The sequence below is a fragment of the Hyperolius riggenbachi genome, chromosome 11, assembly GCF_040937935.1.
Source record: "Hyperolius riggenbachi isolate aHypRig1 chromosome 11, aHypRig1.pri, whole genome shotgun sequence".
NCBI classification, from domain to species: Eukaryota; Metazoa; Chordata; class Amphibia; order Anura; family Hyperoliidae; genus Hyperolius; species Hyperolius riggenbachi.
In genome coordinates this window covers 99,129,025-99,147,661 of record NC_090656.1, presented here as the reverse complement: position 1 = coordinate 99,147,661, position 18,637 = coordinate 99,129,025, and the positions used below count along the sequence as shown (strand labels likewise).

At 39.1% G+C, this 18,637-nt stretch overlaps 24 non-coding genes across 24 annotated transcripts; all 24 read right to left on the bottom strand.

Annotated features, from left to right (window-relative positions):
* Positions 1-12: 12 nt before the first annotated feature.
* TRNAT-AGU (transfer RNA threonine (anticodon AGU)) lies at positions 13-86 on the bottom strand. The gene has a single exon. It is a non-coding gene; the product is annotated as a tRNA-Thr (tRNA).
* Positions 87-1,306: 1,220 nt separating this feature from the next.
* TRNAT-AGU (transfer RNA threonine (anticodon AGU)) lies at positions 1,307-1,380 on the bottom strand. The gene has a single exon. It is a non-coding gene; the product is annotated as a tRNA-Thr (tRNA).
* Positions 1,381-2,001: 621 nt separating this feature from the next.
* Positions 2,002-2,075, bottom strand: TRNAT-AGU (transfer RNA threonine (anticodon AGU)). The gene has a single exon. It is a non-coding gene; the product is annotated as a tRNA-Thr (tRNA).
* Positions 2,076-2,693: 618 nt separating this feature from the next.
* Positions 2,694-2,767, bottom strand: TRNAT-AGU (transfer RNA threonine (anticodon AGU)). The gene has a single exon. It is a non-coding gene; the product is annotated as a tRNA-Thr (tRNA).
* Positions 2,768-3,386: 619 nt separating this feature from the next.
* Positions 3,387-3,460, bottom strand: TRNAT-GGU (transfer RNA threonine (anticodon GGU)). Its single transcript has one exon. It is a non-coding gene; the product is annotated as a tRNA-Thr (tRNA).
* A 618-nt stretch (positions 3,461-4,078) lies between these two features.
* On the bottom strand, positions 4,079-4,152 carry TRNAT-AGU (transfer RNA threonine (anticodon AGU)). The gene has a single exon. It is a non-coding gene; the product is annotated as a tRNA-Thr (tRNA).
* Positions 4,153-4,772: 620 nt separating this feature from the next.
* Positions 4,773-4,846, bottom strand: TRNAT-AGU (transfer RNA threonine (anticodon AGU)). The gene has a single exon. It is a non-coding gene; the product is annotated as a tRNA-Thr (tRNA).
* A 621-nt stretch (positions 4,847-5,467) lies between these two features.
* Positions 5,468-5,541, bottom strand: TRNAT-AGU (transfer RNA threonine (anticodon AGU)). Its single transcript has one exon. It is a non-coding gene; the product is annotated as a tRNA-Thr (tRNA).
* Positions 5,542-6,162: 621 nt separating this feature from the next.
* On the bottom strand, positions 6,163-6,236 carry TRNAT-AGU (transfer RNA threonine (anticodon AGU)). Its single transcript has one exon. It is a non-coding gene; the product is annotated as a tRNA-Thr (tRNA).
* A 621-nt stretch (positions 6,237-6,857) lies between these two features.
* On the bottom strand, positions 6,858-6,931 carry TRNAT-AGU (transfer RNA threonine (anticodon AGU)). Its single transcript has one exon. It is a non-coding gene; the product is annotated as a tRNA-Thr (tRNA).
* Positions 6,932-7,558: 627 nt separating this feature from the next.
* TRNAT-AGU (transfer RNA threonine (anticodon AGU)) lies at positions 7,559-7,632 on the bottom strand. Its single transcript has one exon. It is a non-coding gene; the product is annotated as a tRNA-Thr (tRNA).
* A 621-nt stretch (positions 7,633-8,253) lies between these two features.
* Positions 8,254-8,327, bottom strand: TRNAT-AGU (transfer RNA threonine (anticodon AGU)). The gene has a single exon. It is a non-coding gene; the product is annotated as a tRNA-Thr (tRNA).
* A 1,915-nt stretch (positions 8,328-10,242) lies between these two features.
* TRNAT-AGU (transfer RNA threonine (anticodon AGU)) lies at positions 10,243-10,316 on the bottom strand. Its single transcript has one exon. It is a non-coding gene; the product is annotated as a tRNA-Thr (tRNA).
* Positions 10,317-10,937: 621 nt separating this feature from the next.
* On the bottom strand, positions 10,938-11,011 carry TRNAT-AGU (transfer RNA threonine (anticodon AGU)). The gene has a single exon. It is a non-coding gene; the product is annotated as a tRNA-Thr (tRNA).
* Positions 11,012-11,629: 618 nt separating this feature from the next.
* TRNAT-AGU (transfer RNA threonine (anticodon AGU)) lies at positions 11,630-11,703 on the bottom strand. The gene has a single exon. It is a non-coding gene; the product is annotated as a tRNA-Thr (tRNA).
* Positions 11,704-12,323: 620 nt separating this feature from the next.
* Positions 12,324-12,397, bottom strand: TRNAT-AGU (transfer RNA threonine (anticodon AGU)). The gene has a single exon. It is a non-coding gene; the product is annotated as a tRNA-Thr (tRNA).
* Positions 12,398-13,015: 618 nt separating this feature from the next.
* TRNAT-AGU (transfer RNA threonine (anticodon AGU)) lies at positions 13,016-13,089 on the bottom strand. The gene has a single exon. It is a non-coding gene; the product is annotated as a tRNA-Thr (tRNA).
* A 620-nt stretch (positions 13,090-13,709) lies between these two features.
* On the bottom strand, positions 13,710-13,783 carry TRNAT-AGU (transfer RNA threonine (anticodon AGU)). Its single transcript has one exon. It is a non-coding gene; the product is annotated as a tRNA-Thr (tRNA).
* A 621-nt stretch (positions 13,784-14,404) lies between these two features.
* On the bottom strand, positions 14,405-14,478 carry TRNAT-AGU (transfer RNA threonine (anticodon AGU)). The gene has a single exon. It is a non-coding gene; the product is annotated as a tRNA-Thr (tRNA).
* Positions 14,479-15,099: 621 nt separating this feature from the next.
* Positions 15,100-15,173, bottom strand: TRNAT-AGU (transfer RNA threonine (anticodon AGU)). The gene has a single exon. It is a non-coding gene; the product is annotated as a tRNA-Thr (tRNA).
* A 621-nt stretch (positions 15,174-15,794) lies between these two features.
* On the bottom strand, positions 15,795-15,868 carry TRNAT-AGU (transfer RNA threonine (anticodon AGU)). The gene has a single exon. It is a non-coding gene; the product is annotated as a tRNA-Thr (tRNA).
* Positions 15,869-16,495: 627 nt separating this feature from the next.
* Positions 16,496-16,569, bottom strand: TRNAT-AGU (transfer RNA threonine (anticodon AGU)). Its single transcript has one exon. It is a non-coding gene; the product is annotated as a tRNA-Thr (tRNA).
* A 621-nt stretch (positions 16,570-17,190) lies between these two features.
* TRNAT-AGU (transfer RNA threonine (anticodon AGU)) lies at positions 17,191-17,264 on the bottom strand. Its single transcript has one exon. It is a non-coding gene; the product is annotated as a tRNA-Thr (tRNA).
* Positions 17,265-17,885: 621 nt separating this feature from the next.
* On the bottom strand, positions 17,886-17,959 carry TRNAT-AGU (transfer RNA threonine (anticodon AGU)). The gene has a single exon. It is a non-coding gene; the product is annotated as a tRNA-Thr (tRNA).
* Positions 17,960-18,637: the final 678 nt, after the last annotated feature.

Here is an 18,637-nt window from a genome sequence, read left to right as displayed (position 1 = left end):
TAAGATGAGCAAAGGCACTGCTGAGAGTTGAACTCAGGAACTCCTGTTTACTAGACAGGCGCTTTAACCAACTAAGCCACAGCGCCCACATGCTGCAATACAGTTATTGGTTATTGGTTATTGGTTATTGTGGCACAGCACTCTTTTTTCTTTGCATTTGCATTCTCAGTTTTTTAACATTTTTTTTTCAATAGTTTTTCAGGCCTACTTTTCCCTGCCTAAGAGTATACACATAGTCCACCTAAAAGGGAATGGAAAACTTTTAGGACAAAATTGTTGAAAAGAATGTTGTGCAACTTCCAAAATATGATAATGAAAGCTGTGGCAAAACCAATGAGTTTTGTGCCACAGAAGCCAGTCACTATTATATTTCATGTAGGTGCTGTGGCTTAGTAATTAAGTTTTATACAATGTTTCTTATTGTAGAAGCAGCAATTTTACTTGAAGAAGTTTTGGCTAGGCAAGTGCAGGTTAAAGGGACTCCGAGCAGTGCAGAAACTATGGAAAGATGCATATCATTTTAAAGCTCTCTTTCTCCTCTTTCCAATGATATATAAATCGCCGCACTACGCCTTTTAGTTTTCGCTATTTTCGCGATTGAAATTGACATGGCTGCGATTTCGATCACGAAAATACAGAAAACTAAAAGGCGTAGGGTGACGATTTAGGGGTCGTCAGAAAGAGGAGAAAGAGAGCTTTAAAATGATATCCATCTTTCCATAGTTACATTGTATTACACAGGGCGACTTTTTCTGCTGAATAGAGCTGCTGACTCTGAGAAAATGTCGCCCTGTATAATACAATGTAACTATAGAAAGATGGATATCATTTTAAAGCTCTCTTTCTCCTCTTTTTGACGACCCCTAAATCGTTGCCCTACACCTTTTAGTTTTCTCTATTTTCACGATCGAAATCGCAGCCGCGGCAATTTCAATCGCGAAAATAGCGAAAACTAAAAGGCGTAGGGCGGCGATTTATATATCATTGGAAAGAGGAGAATGAGAGCTTTAAAATGATATGCCTCTTTCCATAGTTTTTGCACTGCTCGGAGTCCCTTTAAGCTCCCATCCATGTTGAGCATAGCATCCCAAAAGACTTGTTAGTGACCTTTACCTATTGTCAGAGATGGAAGGTAGTACATCAAACCAAACTGATAAGAAAATGTCTTTGTTCAGATGTGGTGGAAACAGTGGGCATAGGGAATGCAAGTTTCCTGTGAGCAAATATGGGTGAAGCTCAAAGACGTGATCCCGAAAATCTGGGATGTAAACAGCAGGCAATGACTTGGTGATAATAAGATGAGCAAAGGCACTGCTGAGAGTTGAACTCAGGATCTCCTGTTTACTAGACAGGCACTTTAACCAACTAAGCCACAGCGCCCACATGCTGCAATACAGTTCTTGGTTATTGTGGCACAGCACTCTTTTTTCTTTGCATTTGCATTCTCAGTTTTTTAACATTTTTTTTTCAATAGTTTTTCAGGCCTACTTTTCCCTGCCTAAGAGTATACACATAGTCCACCTAAAAGGGAATGGAAAACTTTTAGGACAAAATTGTTGAAAAGAATGTTGTGCATCTTCCAAAATATGATAATGAAAGCTGTGGCAAAACCAATGAGTTTTGTGCCACAGAAGCCAGTCACTATTATATTTCATGTAGGTGCTGTGGCTTAGTAATTAAGTTTTATACAATGTTTCTTATTGTAGAAGCAGCAATTTTACTTGAAGAAGTTTTGGCTAGGCAAGTGCGGGTTAAGCTCCCATCCATGTTGAGCATAGCATCCCAAAAGACTTGTTAGTGACCTTTACCTATTGTCAGAGATGGAAGGTAGTACATCAAACCAAACTGCTAAGAAAATGTCTTTATTCAGATGTGGTGGAAACAGTGGGCATAGCGAATGCAAGTTTCCTGTAAGCAAATATGGGTGAAGCTCAAAGACGTGATCCCGAAAATCTGGGATGTAAAGAGCAGGCAATGACTTGGTGATACTAAGATGAGCAAAGGCACTGCTGAGAGTTGAACTCAGGATCTCCTGTTTACTAGACAGGCGCTTTAACCAGCTAAGCCACAGCACCCATATACTGCAATACAGATACTGGTTATCGTGCCACAGCACTCTTTTTTGTTTGCATTAGCATTCTCAGTTTAACATTTTTTTTTCAATAGTTTTTCAGGCCTACTTTTCCCTGCCTAAGAGTATACACATAGTCCACCTAAAAGGGAATGGAAAACTTTTAGGACAAAATTGTTGAAAAGAATGTTGTGCAACTTCCAAAATATGATAATGAAAGCTGTGGCAAAACCAATGAGTTTTGTGCCACAGAAGCCAGTCACTATTATATTTCATGTAGGTGCTGTGGCTTAGTAATTAAGTTTTATACAATGTTTCTTATTGTAGAAGCAGCAATTTTACTTGAAGAAGTTTTGGCTAGGCAAGTGCGGGTTAAGCTCCCATCCATGTTGAGCATAGCATCCCAAAAGACTTGTTAGTGACCTTTACCTATTGTCAGAGATGGAAGGTAGTACATCAAACCAAACTGATAAGAAAATGTCTTTGTTCAGATGTGGTGGAAACAGTGGGCATAGGGAATGCAAGTTTCCTGTGAGCAAATATGGGTGAAGCTCAAAGACGTGATCCCGAAAATCTGGGATGTAAAAAGCAGGCAATGACTTGGTGATAATAAGATGAGCAAAGGCACTGCTGAGAGTTGAACTCAGGATCTCCTGTTTACTAGACAGGCACTTTAACCAACTAAGCCACAGCACCCATACACTTATTAGCAGTTATTGGTTATTGTGGCACAGCACTCTTTTTTCTTTGCATTTGCATTCTCAGTCTTTTAACTTTTTTTTTCAATAGTTTTTCAGACCTACTTTTCCCTGCCTATGAGTATACACATAGTCGACCTAAAAGAGAATGGAGAAATTTAGGACAAAATTGTTGAAAAGAATGTTGTGCAACTTCCAAAATATGATAATAAAAGCTGTTGCAAAACCGATGAGTATTGTGCCACAGAAGCCAGTCACTATTATATTTCATGTAGGTGCTGTGGCTTAGTGATTAAGTTTTATACAATGTTTCCTATTGTAGAAGCAGCAATTTTACTTGAAGAAGTTTTGGCTAGGCAAGTGCGGGTTAAGCTCCCATCCATATTGAGCATAGCATCCCAAAAGACTTGTTAGTGACCTTTACCTATTGTCAGAGATGGAAGGTAGTACATTAAACCAAACTGCTAAGAAAATGTCTTTGTTCAGATGTGGTGGAAACAGTGGGCATAGCGAATGCAAGTTTCCTGTAAGCAAATATGGGTGAAGCTCAAAGACGTGATCCCGAAAATCTGGGATGTAAACAGCAGGCAATGACTTGGTGATAATAAGATGAGCAAAGGCACTGCTGAGAGTTGAACTCAGGATCTCCTGTGTACCAGACAGGCGCTTTAACCAGCTAAGCCACAGCACCCATATACTGCAATACAGATATTGGTTATCGTGCCACAGCACTCTTTTTTGTTTGCATTAGCATTCTCAGTTTAACATTTTTTTTTCAATAGTTTTTCAGGCCTACTTTTCCCTGCCTAAGAGTATACACATAGTCCACCTAAAAGGGAATGGAAAACTTTTAGGACAAAATTGTTGAAAAGAATGTTGTGCAACTTAAAAAATATGATAATGAAAGCTGTGGCAAAACCAATGAGTTTTGTGCCACAGAAGCCAGTCACTATTATATTTCATGTAGGTGCTGTGGCTTAGTAATTAAGTTTTATACAATGTTTCTTATTGTAGAAGCAGCAATTTTACTTGAAGAAGTTTTGGCTAGGCAAGTGCGGGTTAAGCTGCCATCCATGTTGAGCATAGCATCCCAAAAGACTTGTTAGTGACCTTTACCTATTGTCAGAGATGGAAGGTAGTACATCAAACCAAACTGATAAGAAAATGTCTTTGTTCAGATGTGGTGGAAACAGTGGGCATAGGGAATGCAAGTTTCCTGTGAGCAAATATGGGTGAAGCTCAAAGACGTGAACCCGAAAATCTGGGATGTAAACAGCAGGCAATGACTTGGTGATAATAAGATGAGCAAAGGCACTGCTGAGAGTTGAACTCAGGATCTCCTGTTTACTAGACAGGCGCTTTAACCAACTAAGCCACAGCGCCCACATGCTGCAATACAGTTATTAGTTATTGTGGCACAGCACTCTTTTTTCTTTGCATTTGCATTCTCAGTTTTTTAACATTTTTTTTTCAATAGTTTTTCAGGCCTACTTTTCCCTGCCTAAGAGTATACACATAGTCCACCTAAAAGGGAATGGAAAACTTTTAGGACAAAATTGTTGAAAAGAATGTTGTGCAACTTCCAAAATATGATAATGAAAGCTGTGGCAAAACCAATGAGTTTTGTGCCACAGAAGCCAGTCACTATTATATTTCATGTAGGTGCTGTGGCTTAGTAATTAAGTTTTATACAATGTTTCTTATTGTAGAAGCAGCAATTTTACTTGAAGAAGTTTTGGCTAGGCAAGTGCGGGTTAAGCTCCCATCCATGTTGAGCATAGCATCCCAAAAGACTTGTTAGTGACCTTTACCTATTGTCAGAGATGGAAGGTAGTACATCAAACCAAACTGATAAGAAAATGTCTTTGTTCAGATGTGGTAGAAACAGTGGGCATAGCGAATGCAAGTTTCCTGTGAGCAAATATGGGTGAAGCTCTAAGACGTGATTCGAAAATCTGGGATGTAAACAGCAGGCAATGACTTGGTGATAATAAGATGAGCAAAGGCACTGTTGAGAGTTGAACTCAGGATCTCCTGTTTACTAGACAGGCGCTTTAACCAACTAAGCCACAGCGCCCACATGCTGCAAAACAGTTATTGGTTATTGTGGCACAGCACTCTTTTTTCTTTGCATTTGCATTCTCAGTTTTTTAACATTTTTTTTTCAATAGTTTTTCAGGCCTACTTTTCCCTGCCTAAGAGTATACACATAGTCCACCTAAAAGGGAATGGAAAACTTTTAGGACAAAATTGTTGAAAAGAATGTTGTGCAACTTCCAAAATATGATAATGAAAGCTGTGGCAAAACCAATGAGTTTTGGGCCACAGAAGCCAGTCACTATTATATTTCATGTAGGTGCTGTGGCTTAGTAATTAAGTTTTATACAATGTTTCTTATTGTAGAAGCAGCAATTTTACTTGAAGAAGTTTTGGCTAGGCAAGTGCGGGTTAAGCTCCCATCCATGTTGAGCATAGCATCCCAAAAGACTTGTTAGTGACCTTTACCTATTGTCAGAGATGGAAGGTAGTACATCAAACCAAACTGATAAGAAAATGTCTTTGTTCAGATGTGGTGGAAACAGTGGGCATAGGGAATGCAAGTTTCCTGTGAGCAAATATGGGTGAAGCTCAAAGACGTGATCCCGAAAATCTGGGATGTAAACAGCAGGCAATGACTTGGTGATAATAAGATGAGCAAAGGCACTGCTGAGAGTTGAACTCAGGATCTCCTGTTTACTAGACAGGCGCTTTAACCAACTAAGCCACAGCGCCCACATGCTGCTATACAGTTATTGGTTATTGTGGCACAGCACTCTTTTTTCTTTGCATTTGCATTCTCAGTTTTTTAACATTTTTTTTTCAATAGTTTTTCAGGCCTACTTTTCCCTGCCTAAGAGTATACACATAGTCCACCTAAAAGGGAATGGAAAACTTTTAGGACAAAATTGTTGAAAAGAATGTTGTGCAACTTCCAAAATATGATAATGAAAGCTGTGGCAAAACCAATGAGTTTTGTGCCACAGAAGCCAGTCACTATTATATTTCATGTAGGTGCTGTGGCTTAGTAATTAAGTTTTATACAATGTTTCTTATTGTAGAAGCAGCAATTTTACTTGAAGAAGTTTTGGCTAGGCAAGTGCGGGTTAAGCTCCCATCCATGTTGAGCATAGCATCCCAAAAGACTTGTTAGTGACCTTTACCTATTGTCAGAGATGGAAGGTAGTACATCAAACGAAACTGATAAGAAAATGTCTTTGTTCAGATGTGGTGGAAACAGTGGGCATAGCGAATGCAAGTTTCCTGTGAGCAAATATGGGTGAAGCTCTAAGACGTGATCCGGAAAATCTGGGATGTAAACAGCAGGCAATGACTTGGTGATAATAAGATGAGCAAAGGCACTGCTGAGAGTTGAACTCAGGATCTCCTGTTTACTAGACAGGCACTTTAACCAACTAAGCCACAGCGCCCACATGCTGCAATACAGTTATTGGTTATTGTGGCACAGCACTCTTTTTTCTTTGCATTTGCATTCTCAGTTTTTTAACATTTTTTTTTCAATAGTTTTTCAGGCCTACTTTTCCCTGCCTAAGAGTATACACATAGTCCACCTAAAAGGGAATGGAAAACTTTTAGGACAAAATTGTTGAAAAGAATGTTGTGCAACTTCCAAAATATGATAATGAAAGCTGTGGCAAAACCAATGAGTTTTGTGCCACAGAAGCCAGTCACTATTATATTTCATGTAGGTGCTGTGGCTTAGTAATTAAGTTTTATACAATGTTTCTTATTGTAGAAGCAGCAATTTTACTTGAAGAGGTTTTGGCTAGGCAAGTGCGGGTTAAGCTCCCATCCATGTTGAGCATAGCATCCCAAAAGACTTGTTAGTGACCTTTACCTATTGTCAGAGATGGAAGGTAGTACATCAAACCAAACTGATAAGAAAATGTTTTTGTTCAGATGTGGTGGAAACAGTGGGCATAGGGAATGCAAGTTTCCTGTGAGCAAATATGGGTGAAGCTCAAAGACGTGATCCCGAAAATCTGGGATGTAAACAGCAGGCAATGACTTGGTGATAATAAGATGAGCAAAGGCACTGCTGAGAGTTGAACTCAGGATCTCCTGTTTACTAGACAGGCGCTTTAACCAACTAAGCCACAGCGCCCACATGCTGCAATACAGTTATTGGTTATTGGTTATTGTGACACAGCACTCTTTTTTCTTTGCATTTGCATTCTCAGTTTTTTAACATTTTTTTTTCAATAGTTTTTCAGGCCTACTTTTCCCTGCCTAAGAGTATACACATAGTCCACCTAAAAGGGAATGGAAAACTTTTAGGACAAAATTGTTAAAAAGAATGTTGTGCAACTTCCAAAATATGATAATGTAAGCTGTGGCAAAACCAATGAGTTTTGTGCCACAGAAGCCAGTCACTATTATATTTCATGTAGGTGCTGTGGCTTAGTAATTAAGTTTTATACAATGTTTCTTATTGTAGAAGCAGCAATTTTACTTGAAGAAGTTTTGGCTAGGCAAGTGCGGGTTAAGCTCCCATCCATGTTGAGCATAGCATCCCAAAAGACTTGTTAGTGACCTTTACCTATTGTCAGAGATGGAAGGTAGTACATCAAACCAAACTGATAAGAAAATGTCTTTGTTCAGATGTGGTAGAAACAGTGGGCATAGCGAATGCAAGTTTCCTGTGAGCAAATATGGGTGAAGCTCTAAGACGTGATTCGAAAATCTGGGATGTAAACAGCAGGCAATGACTTGGTGATAATAAGATGAGCAAAGGCACTGTTGAGAGTTGAACTCAGGATCTCCTGTTTACTAGACAGGCGCTTTAACCAACTAAGCCACAGCGCCCACATGCTGCAATACAGTTATTGGTTATTGTGGCACAGCACTCTTTTTTCTTTGCATTTGCATTCTCAGTTTTTTAACATTTTTTTTTCAATAGTTTTTCAGGCCTACTTTTCCCTGCCTAAGAGTATACACATAGTCCACCTAAAAGGGAATGGAAAACTTTTAGGACAAAATTGTTGAAAAGAATGTTGTGCAACTTCCAAAATATGATAATGAAAGCTGTGGCAAAACCAATGAGTTTTGGGCCACAGAAGCCAGTCACTATTATATTTCATGTAGGTGCTGTGGCTTAGTAATTAAGTTTTATACAATGTTTCTTATTGTAGAAGCAGCAATTTTACTTGAAGAAGTTTTGGCTAGGCAAGTGCGGGTTAAGCTCCCATCCATGTTGAGCATAGCATCCCAAAAGACTTGTTAGTGACCTTTACCTATTGTCAGAGATGGAAGGTAGTACATCAAACCAAACTGATAAGAAAATGTCTTTGTTCAGATGTGGTGGAAACAGTGGGCATAGGGAATGCAAGTTTCCTGTGAGCAAATATGGGTGAAGCTCAAAGACGTGATCCCGAAAATCTGGGATGTAAACAGCAGGCAATGACTTGGTGATAATAAGATGAGCAAAGGCACTGCTGAGAGTTGAACTCAGGATCTCCTGTTAACTAGACAGGCGCTTTAACCAACTAAGCCACAGCGCCCACATGCTGCTATACAGTTATTGGTTATTGTGGCACAGCACTCTTTTTTCTTTGCATTTGCATTCTCAGTTTTTTAACATTTTTTTTTCAATAGTTTTTCAGGCCTACTTTTCCCTGCCTAAGAGCATACACATAGTCCACCTAAAAGGGAATGGAAATTTTTTAGGACAAAATTGTTGAAAAGAATGTTGTGCAACTTCCAAAATATGATAATGAAAGCTGTGGCAAAACCAATGAGTTTTGTGCCACAGAAGCCAGTCACTATTATATTTCATGTAGGTGCTGTGGCTTAGTAATTAAGTTTTATACAATGTTTCTTATTGTAGAAGCAGCAATTTTACTTGAAGAAGTTTTGGCTAGGCAAGTGTGGGTTAAGCTCCCATCCATGTTGAGCATAGCATCCCAAAAGACTTGTTAGTGACCTTTACCTATTGTCAGAGATGGAAGGTAGTACATCAAACCAAACTGATAAGAAAATGTCTTTGTTCAGATGTGGTGGAAACAGTAGGCATAGGGAATGCAAGTTTCCTGTGAGCAAATATGGGTGAAGCTCAAAGACGTGATCCCGAAAATCTGGGATGTAAACAGCAGGCAATGACTTGGTGATAATAAGATGAGCAAAGGCACTGCTGAGAGTTGAACTCTGGAACTCCTGTTTACTAGACAGGCGCTTTAACCAACTAAGCCACAGCGCCCACATGCTGCAATACAGTTATTGGTTATTGGTTATTGGTTATTGTGGCACAGCACTCTTTTTTCTTTGCATTTGCATTCTCAGTTTTTTAACATTTTTTTTTCAATAGTTTTTCAGGCCTACTTTTCCCTGCCTAAGAGTATACACATAGTCCACCTAAAAGGGAATGGAAAACTTTTAGGACAAAATTGTTGAAAAGAATGTTGTGCAACTTCCAAAATATGATAATGAAAGCTGTGGCAAAACCAATGAGTTTTGTGCCACAGAAGCCAGTCACTATTATATTTCATGTAGGTGCTGTGGCTTAGTAATTAAGTTTTATACAATGTTTCTTATTGTAGAAGCAGCAATTTTACTTGAAGAAGTTTTGGCTAGGCAAGTGCAGGTTAAAGGGACTCCGAGCAGTGCAGAAACTATGGAAAGATGCATATCATTTTAAAGCTCTCTTTCTCCTCTTTCCAATGATATATAAATCGCCGCACTACGCCTTTTAGTTTTCGCTATTTTCGCGATTGAAATTGACATGGCTGCGATTTCGATCACGAAAATACAGAAAACTAAAAGGCGTAGGGTGACGATTTAGGGGTCGTCAGAAAGAGGAGAAAGAGAGCTTTAAAATGATATCCATCTTTCCATAGTTACATTGTATTACACAGGGCGACTTTTTCTGCTGAATAGAGCTGCTGACTCTGAGAAAATGTCGCCCTGTATAATACAATGTAACTATAGAAAGATGGATATCATTTTAAAGCTCTCTTTCTCCTCTTTCTGACGACCCCTAAATCGTTGCCCTACACCTTTTAGTTTTCTCTATTTTCACGATCGAAATCGCAGCCGCGGCAATTTCAATCGCGAAAATAGCGAAAACTAAAAGGCGTAGGGCGGCGATTTATATATCATTGGAAAGAGGAGAATGAGAGCTTTAAAATGATATGCCTCTTTCCATAGTTTTTGCACTGCTCGGAGTCCCTTTAAGCTCCCATCCATGTTGAGCATAGCATCCCAAAAGACTTGTTAGTGACCTTTACCTATTGTCAGAGTTTGAAGGTAGTACATCAAACCAAACTGATAAGAAAATGTCTTTGTTCAGATGTGGTGGAAACAGTGGGCATAGGGAATGCAAGTTTCCTGTGAGCAAATATGGGTGAAGCTCAAAGACGTGATCCCGAAAATCTGGGATGTAAACAGCAGGCAATGACTTGGTAATAATAAGATGAGCAAAGGCACTGCTGAGAGTTGAACTCAGGATCTCCTGTTTACTAGACAGGCACTTTAACCAACTAAGCCACAGCGCCCACATGCTGCAATACAGTTCTTGGTTATTGTGGCACAGCACTCTTTTTTCTTTGCATTTGCATTCTCAGTTTTTTAACATTTTTTTTTCAATAGTTTTTCAGGCCTACTTTTCCCTGCCTAAGAGTATACACATAGTCCACCTAAAAGGGAATGGAAAACTTTTAGGACAAAATTGTTGAAAAGAATGTTGTGCATCTTCCAAAATATGATAATGAAAGCTGTGGCAAAACCAATGAGTTTTGTGCCACAGAAGCCAGTCACTATTATATTTCATGTAGGTGCTGTGGCTTAGTAATTAAGTTTTATACAATGTTTCTTATTGTAGAAGCAGCAATTTTACTTGAAGAAGTTTTGGCTAGGCAAGTGCGGGTTAAGCTCCCATCCATGTTGAGCATAGCATCCCAAAAGACTTGTTAGTGACCTTTACCTATTGTCAGAGATGGAAGGTAGTACATCAAACCAAACTGCTAAGAAAATGTCTTTATTCAGATGTGGTGGAAACAGTGGGCATAGCGAATGCAAGTTTCCTGTAAGCAAATATGGGTGAAGCTCAAAGACGTGATCCCGAAAATCTGGGATGTAAAGAGCAGGCAATGACTTGGTGATACTAAGATGAGCAAAGGCACTGCTGAGAGTTGAACTCAGGATCTCCTGTTTACTAGACAGGCGCTTTAACCAGCTAAGCCACAGCACCCATATACTGCAATACAGATACTGGTTATCGTGCCACAGCACTCTTTTTTGTTTGCATTAGCATTCTCAGTTTAACATTTTTTTTTCAATAGTTTTTCAGGCCTACTTTTCCCTGCCTAAGAGTATACACATAGTCCACCTAAAAGGGAATGGAAAACTTTTAGGACAAAATTGTTGAAAAGAATGTTGTGCAACTTCCAAAATATGATAATGAAAGCTGTGGCAAAACCAATGAGTTTTGTGCCACAGAAGCCAGTCACTATTATATTTCATGTAGGTGCTGTGGCTTAGTAATTAAGTTTTATACAATGTTTCTTATTGTAGAAGCAGCAATTTTACTTGAAGAAGTTTTGGCTAGGCAAGTGCGGGTTAAGCTCCCATCCATGTTGAGCATAGCATCCCAAAAGACTTGTTAGTGACCTTTACCTATTGTCAGAGATGGAAGGTAGTACATCAAACCAAACTGATAAGAAAATGTCTTTGTTCAGATGTGGTGGAAACAGTGGGCATAGGGAATGCAAGTTTCCTGTGAGCAAATATGGGTGAAGCTCAAAGACGTGATCCCGAAAATCTGGGATGTAAACAGCAGGCAATGACTTGGTGATAATAAGATGAGCAAAGGCACTGCTGAGAGTTGAACTCAGGATCTCCTGTTTACTAGACAGGCGCTTTAACCAACTAAGCCACAGCGCCCACATGCTGCAATACAGTTATTAGTTATTGTGGCACAGCACTCTTTTTTCTTTGCATTTGCATTCTCAGTTTTTTAACATTTTTTTTTCAATAGTTTTTCAGGCCTACTTTTCCCTGCCTAAGAGTATACACATAGTCCACCTAAAAGGGAATGGAAAACTTTTAGGACAAAATTGTTGAAAAGAATGTTGTGCAACTTCCAAAATATGATAATGAAAGCTGTGGCAAAACCAATGAGTTTTGTGCCACAGAAGCCAGTCACTATTATATTTCATGTAGGTGCTGTGGCTTAGTAATTAAGTTTTATACAATGTTTCTTATTGTAGAAGCAGCAATTTTACTTGAAGAAGTTTTGGCTAGGCAAGTGCGGGTTAAGCTCCCATCCATGTTGAGCATAGCATCCCAAAAGACTTGTTAGTGACCTTTACCTATTGTCAGAGATGGAAGGTAGTACATCAAACCAAACTGATAAGAAAATGTCTTTGTTCAGATGTGGTAGAAACAGTGGGCATAGCGAATGCAAGTTTCCTGTGAGCAAATATGGGTGAAGCTCTAAGACGTGATTCGAAAATCTGGGATGTAAACAGCAGGCAATGACTTGGTGATACTAAGATGAGCAAAGGCACTGCTGAGAGTTGAACTCAGGATCTCCTGTTTACTAGACAGGCGCTTTAACCAGCTAAGCCACAGCACCCATATACTGCAATACAGATACTGGTTATCGTGCCACAGCACTCTTTTTTGTTTGCATTAGCATTCTCAGTTTAACATTTTTTTTTCAATAGTTTTTCAGGCCTACTTTTCCCTGCCTAAGAGTATACACATAGTCCACCTAAAAGGGAATGGAAAACTTTTAGGACAAAATTGTTGAAAAGAATGTTGTGCAACTTCCAAAATATGATAATGAAAGCTGTGGCAAAACCAATGAGTTTTGTGCCACAGAAGCCAGTCACTATTATATTTCATGTAGGTGCTGTGGCTTAGTAATTAAGTTTTATACAATGTTTCTTATTGTAGAAGCAGCAATTTTACTTGAAGAAGTTTTGGCTAGGCAAGTGCGGGTTAAGCTCCCATCCATGTTGAGCATAGCATCCCAAAAGACTTGTTAGTGACCTTTACCTATTGTCAGAGATGGAAGGTAGTACATCAAACCAAACTGATAAGAAAATGTCTTTGTTCAGATGTGGTGGAAACAGTGGGCATAGGGAATGCAAGTTTCCTGTGAGCAAATATGGGTGAAGCTCAAAGACGTGATCCCGAAAATCTGGGATGTAAACAGCAGGCAATGACTTGGTGATAATAAGATGAGCAAAGGCACTGCTGAGAGTTGAACTCAGGATCTCCTGTTTACTAGACAGGCGCTTTAACCAACTAAGCCACAGCGCCCACATGCTGCAATACAGTTATTAGTTATTGTGGCACAGCACTCTTTTTTCTTTGCATTTGCATTCTCAGTTTTTTAACATTTTTTTTTCAATAGTTTTTCAGGCCTACTTTTCCCTGCCTAAGAGTATACACATAGTCCACCTAAAAGGGAATGGAAAACTTTTAGGACAAAATTGTTGAAAAGAATGTTGTGCAACTTCCAAAATATGATAATGAAAGCTGTGGCAAAACCAATGAGTTTTGTGCCACAGAAGCCAGTCACTATTATATTTCATGTAGGTGCTGTGGCTTAGTAATTAAGTTTTATACAATGTTTCTTATTGTAGAAGCAGCAATTTTACTTGAAGAAGTTTTGGCTAGGCAAGTGCGGGTTAAGCTCCCATCCATGTTGAGCATAGCATCCCAAAAGACTTGTTAGTGACCTTTACCTATTGTCAGAGATGGAAGGTAGTACATCAAACCAAACTGATAAGAAAATGTCTTTGTTCAGATGTGGTAGAAACAGTGGGCATAGCGAATGCAAGTTTCCTGTGAGCAAATATGGGTGAAGCTCTAAGACGTGATTCGAAAATCTGGGATGTAAACAGCAGGCAATGACTTGGTGATAATAAGATGAGCAAAGGCACTGTTGAGAGTTGAACTCAGGATCTCCTGTTTACTAGACAGGCGCTTTAACCAACTAAGCCACAGCGCCCACATGCTGCAAAACAGTTATTGGTTATTGTGGCACAGCACTCTTTTTTCTTTGCATTTGCATTCTCAGTTTTTTAACATTTTTTTTTCAATAGTTTTTCAGGCCTACTTTTCCCTGCCTAAGAGTATACACATAGTCCACCTAAAAGGGAATGGAAAACTTTTAGGACAAAATTGTTGAAAAGAATGTTGTGCAACTTCCAAAATATGATAATGAAAGCTGTGGCAAAACCAATGAGTTTTGGGCCACAGAAGCCAGTCACTATTATATTTCATGTAGGTGCTGTGGCTTAGTAATTAAGTTTTATACAATGTTTCTTATTGTAGAAGCAGCAATTTTACTTGAAGAAGTTTTGGCTAGGCAAGTGCGGGTTAAGCTCCCATCCATGTTGAGCATAGCATCCCAAAAGACTTGTTAGTGACCTTTACCTATTGTCAGAGATGGAAGGTAGTACATCAAACCAAACTGATAAGAAAATGTCTTTGTTCAGATGTGGTGGAAACAGTGGGCATAGGGAATGCAAGTTTCCTGTGAGCAAATATGGGTGAAGCTCAAAGACGTGATCCCGAAAATCTGGGATGTAAACAGCAGGCAATGACTTGGTGATAATAAGATGAGCAAAGGCACTGCTGAGAGTTGAACTCAGGATCTCCTGTTTACTAGACAGGCGCTTTAACCAACTAAGCCACAGCGCCCACATGCTGCTATACAGTTATTGGTTATTGTGGCACAGCACTCTTTTTTCTTTGCATTTGCATTCTCAGTTTTTTAACATTTTTTTTTCAATAGTTTTTCAGGCCTACTTTTCCCTGCCTAAGAGTATACACATAGTCCACCTAAAAGGGAATGGAAAACTTTTAGGACAAAATTGTTGAAAAGAATGTTGTGCAACTTCCAAAATATGATAATGAAAGCTGTGGCAAAACCAATGAGTTTTGTGCCACAGAAGCCAGTCACTATTATATTTCATGTAGGTGCTGTGGCTTAGTAATTAAGTTTTATACAATGTTTCTTATTGTAGAAGCAGCAATTTTACTTGAAGAAGTTTTGGCTAGGCAAGTGCGGGTTAAGCTCCCATCCATGTTGAGCATAGCATCCCAAAAGACTTGTTAGTGACCTTTACCTATTGTCAGAGATGGAAGGTAGTACATCAAACGAAACTGATAAGAAAATGTCTTTGTTCAGATGTGGTGGAAACAGTGGGCATAGCGAATGCAAGTTTCCTGTGAGCAAATATGGGTGAAGCTCTAAGACGTGATCCGGAAAATCTGGGATGTAAACAGCAGGCAATGACTTGGTGATAATAAGATGAGCAAAGGCACTGCTGAGAGTTGAACTCAGGATCTCCTGTTTACTAGACAGGCACTTTAACCAACTAAGCCACAGCGCCCACATGCTGCAATACAGTTATTGGTTATTGTGGCACAGCACTCTTTTTTCTTTGCATTTGCATTCTCAGTTTTTTAACATTTTTTTTTCAATAGTTTTTTAGGCCTACTTTTCCCTGCCTAAGAGTATACACATAGTCCACCTAAAAGGGAATGGAAAACTTTTAGGACAAAATTGTTGAAAAGAATGTTGTGCAACTTCCAAAATATGATAATGAAAGCTGTGGCAAAACCAATGAGTTTTGTGCCACAGAAGCCAGTCACTATTATATTTCATGTAGGTGCTGTGGCTTAGTAATTAAGTTTTATACAATGTTTCTTATTGTAGAAGCAGCAATTTTACTTGAAGAGGTTTTGGCTAGGCAAGTGCGGGTTAAGCTCCCATCCATGTTGAGCATAGCATCCCAAAAGACTTGTTAGTGACCTTTACCTATTGTCAGAGATGGAAGGTAGTACATCAAACCAAACTGATAAGAAAATGTTTTTGTTCAGATGTGGTGGAAACAGTGGGCATAGGGAATGCAAGTTTCCTGTGAGCAAATATGGGTGAAGCTCAAAGACGTGATCCCGAAAATCTGGGATGTAAACAGCAGGCAATGACTTGGTGATAATAAGATGAGCAAAGGCACTGCTGAGAGTTGAACTCAGGATCTCCTGTTTACTAGACAGGCGCTTTAACCAACTAAGCCACAGCGCCCACATGCTGCAATACAGTTATTGGTTATTGGTTATTGTGACACAGCACTCTTTTTTCTTTGCATTTGCATTCTCAGTTTTTTAACATTTTTTTTTCAATAGTTTTTCAGGCCTACTTTTCCCTGCCTAAGAGTATACACATAGTCCACCTAAAAGGGAATGGAAAACTTTTAGGACAAAATTGTTAAAAAGAATGTTGTGCAACTTCCAAAATATGATAATGTAAGCTGTGGCAAAACCAATGAGTTTTGTGCCACAGAAGCCAGTCACTATTATATTTCATGTAGGTGCTGTGGCTTAGTAATTAAGTTTTATACAATGTTTCTTATTGTAGAAGCAGCAATTTTACTTGAAGAAGTTTTGGCTAGGCAAGTGCGGGTTAAGCTCCCATCCATGTTGAGCATAGCATCCCAAAAGACTTGTTAGTGACCTTTACCTATTGTCAGAGATGGAAGGTAGTACATCAAACCAAACTGATAAGAAAATGTCTTTGTTCAGATGTGGTAGAAACAGTGGGCATAGCGAATGCAAGTTTCCTGTGAGCAAATATGGGTGAAGCTCTAAGACGTGATTCGAAAATCTGGGATGTAAACAGCAGGCAATGACTTGGTGATAATAAGATGAGCAAAGGCACTGTTGAGAGTTGAACTCAGGATCTCCTGTTTACTAGACAGGCGCTTTAACCAACTAAGCCACAGCGCCCACATGCTGCAATACAGTTATTGGTTATTGTGGCACAGCACTCTTTTTTCTTTGCATTTGCATTCTCAGTTTTTTAACATTTTTTTTTCAATAGTTTTTCAGGCCTACTTTTCCCTGCCTAAGAGTATACACATAGTCCACCTAAAAGGGAATGGAAAACTTTTAGGACAAAATTGTTGAAAAGAATGTTGTGCAACTTCCAAAATATGATAATGAAAGCTGTGGCAAAACCAATGAGTTTTGGGCCACAGAAGCCAGTCACTATTATATTTCATGTAGGTGCTGTGGCTTAGTAATTAAGTTTTATACAATGTTTCTTATTGTAGAAGCAGCAATTTTACTTGAAGAAGTTTTGGCTAGGCAAGTGCGGGTTAAGCTCCCATCCATGTTGAGCATAGCATCCCAAAAGACTTGTTAGTGACCTTTACCTATTGTCAGAGATGGAAGGTAGTACATCAAACCAAACTGATAAGAAAATGTCTTTGTTCAGATGTGGTGGAAACAGTGGGCATAGGGAATGCAAGTTTCCTGTGAGCAAATATGGGTGAAGCTCAAAGACGTGATCCCGAAAATCTGGGATGTAAACAGCAGGCAATGACTTGGTGATAATAAGATGAGCAAAGGCACTGCTGAGAGTTGAACTCAGGATCTCCTGTTAACTAGACAGGCGCTTTAACCAACTAAGCCACAGCGCCCACATGCTGCTATACAGTTATTGGTTATTGTGGCACAGCACTCTTTTTTCTTTGCATTTGCATTCTCAGTTTTTTAACATTTTTTTTTCAATAGTTTTTCAGGCCTACTTTTCCCTGCCTAAGAGCATACACATAGTCCACCTAAAAGGGAATGGAAATTTTTTAGGACAAAATTGTTGAAAAGAATGTTGTGCAACTTCCAAAATATGATAATGAAAGCTGTGGCAAAACCAATGAGTTTTGTGCCACAGAAGCCAGTCACTATTATATTTCATGTAGGTGCTGTGGCTTAGTAATTAAGTTTTATACAATGTTTCTTATTGTAGAAGCAGCAATTTTACTTGAAGAAGTTTTGGCTAGGCAAGTGTGGGTTAAGCTCCCATCCATGTTGAGCATAGCATCCCAAAAGACTTGTTAGTGACCTTTACCTATTGTCAGAGATGGAAGGTAGTACATCAAACCAAACTGATAAGAAAATGTCTTTGTTCAGATGTGGTGGAAACAGTGGGCATAGGGAATGCAAGTTTCCTGTGAGCAAATATGGGTGAAGCTCAAAGACGTGATCCCGAAAATCTGGGATGTAAACAGCAGGCAATGACTTGGTGATAATAAGATGAGCAAAGGCACTGCTGAGAGTTGAACTCAGGAACTCCTGTTTACTAGACAGGCGCTTTAACCAACTAAGCCACAGCGCCCACATGCTGCAATACAGTTATTGGTTATTGGTTATTGGTTATTGTGGCACAGCACTCTTTTTTCTTTGCATTTGCATTCTCAGTTTTTTAACATTTTTTTTTCAATAGTTTTTCAGGCCTACTTTTCCCTGCCTAAGAGTATACACATAGTCCACCTAAAAGGGAATGGAAAACTTTTAGGACAAAATTGTTGAAAAGAATGTTGTGCAACTTCCAAAATATGATAATGAAAGCTGTGGCAAAACCAATGAGTTTTGTGCCACAGAAGCCAGTCACTATTATATTTCATGTAGGTGCTGTGGCTTAGTAATTAAGTTTTATACAATGTTTCTTATTGTAGAAGCAGCAATTTTACTTGAAGAAGTTTTGGCTAGGCAAGTGCAGGTTAAAGGGACTCCGAGCAGTGCAGAAACTATGGAAAGATGCATATCATTTTAAAGCTCTCTTTCTCCTCTTTCCAATGATATATAAATCGCCGCACTACGCCTTTTAGTTTTCGCTATTTTCGCGATTGAAATTGACATGGCTGCGATTTCGATCACGAAAATACAGAAAACTAAAAGGCGTAGGGTGACGATTTAGGGGTCGTCAGAAAGAGGAGAAAGAGAGCTTTAAAATGATATCCATCTTTCCATAGTTACATTGTATTACACAGGGCGACTTTTTCTGCTGAATAGA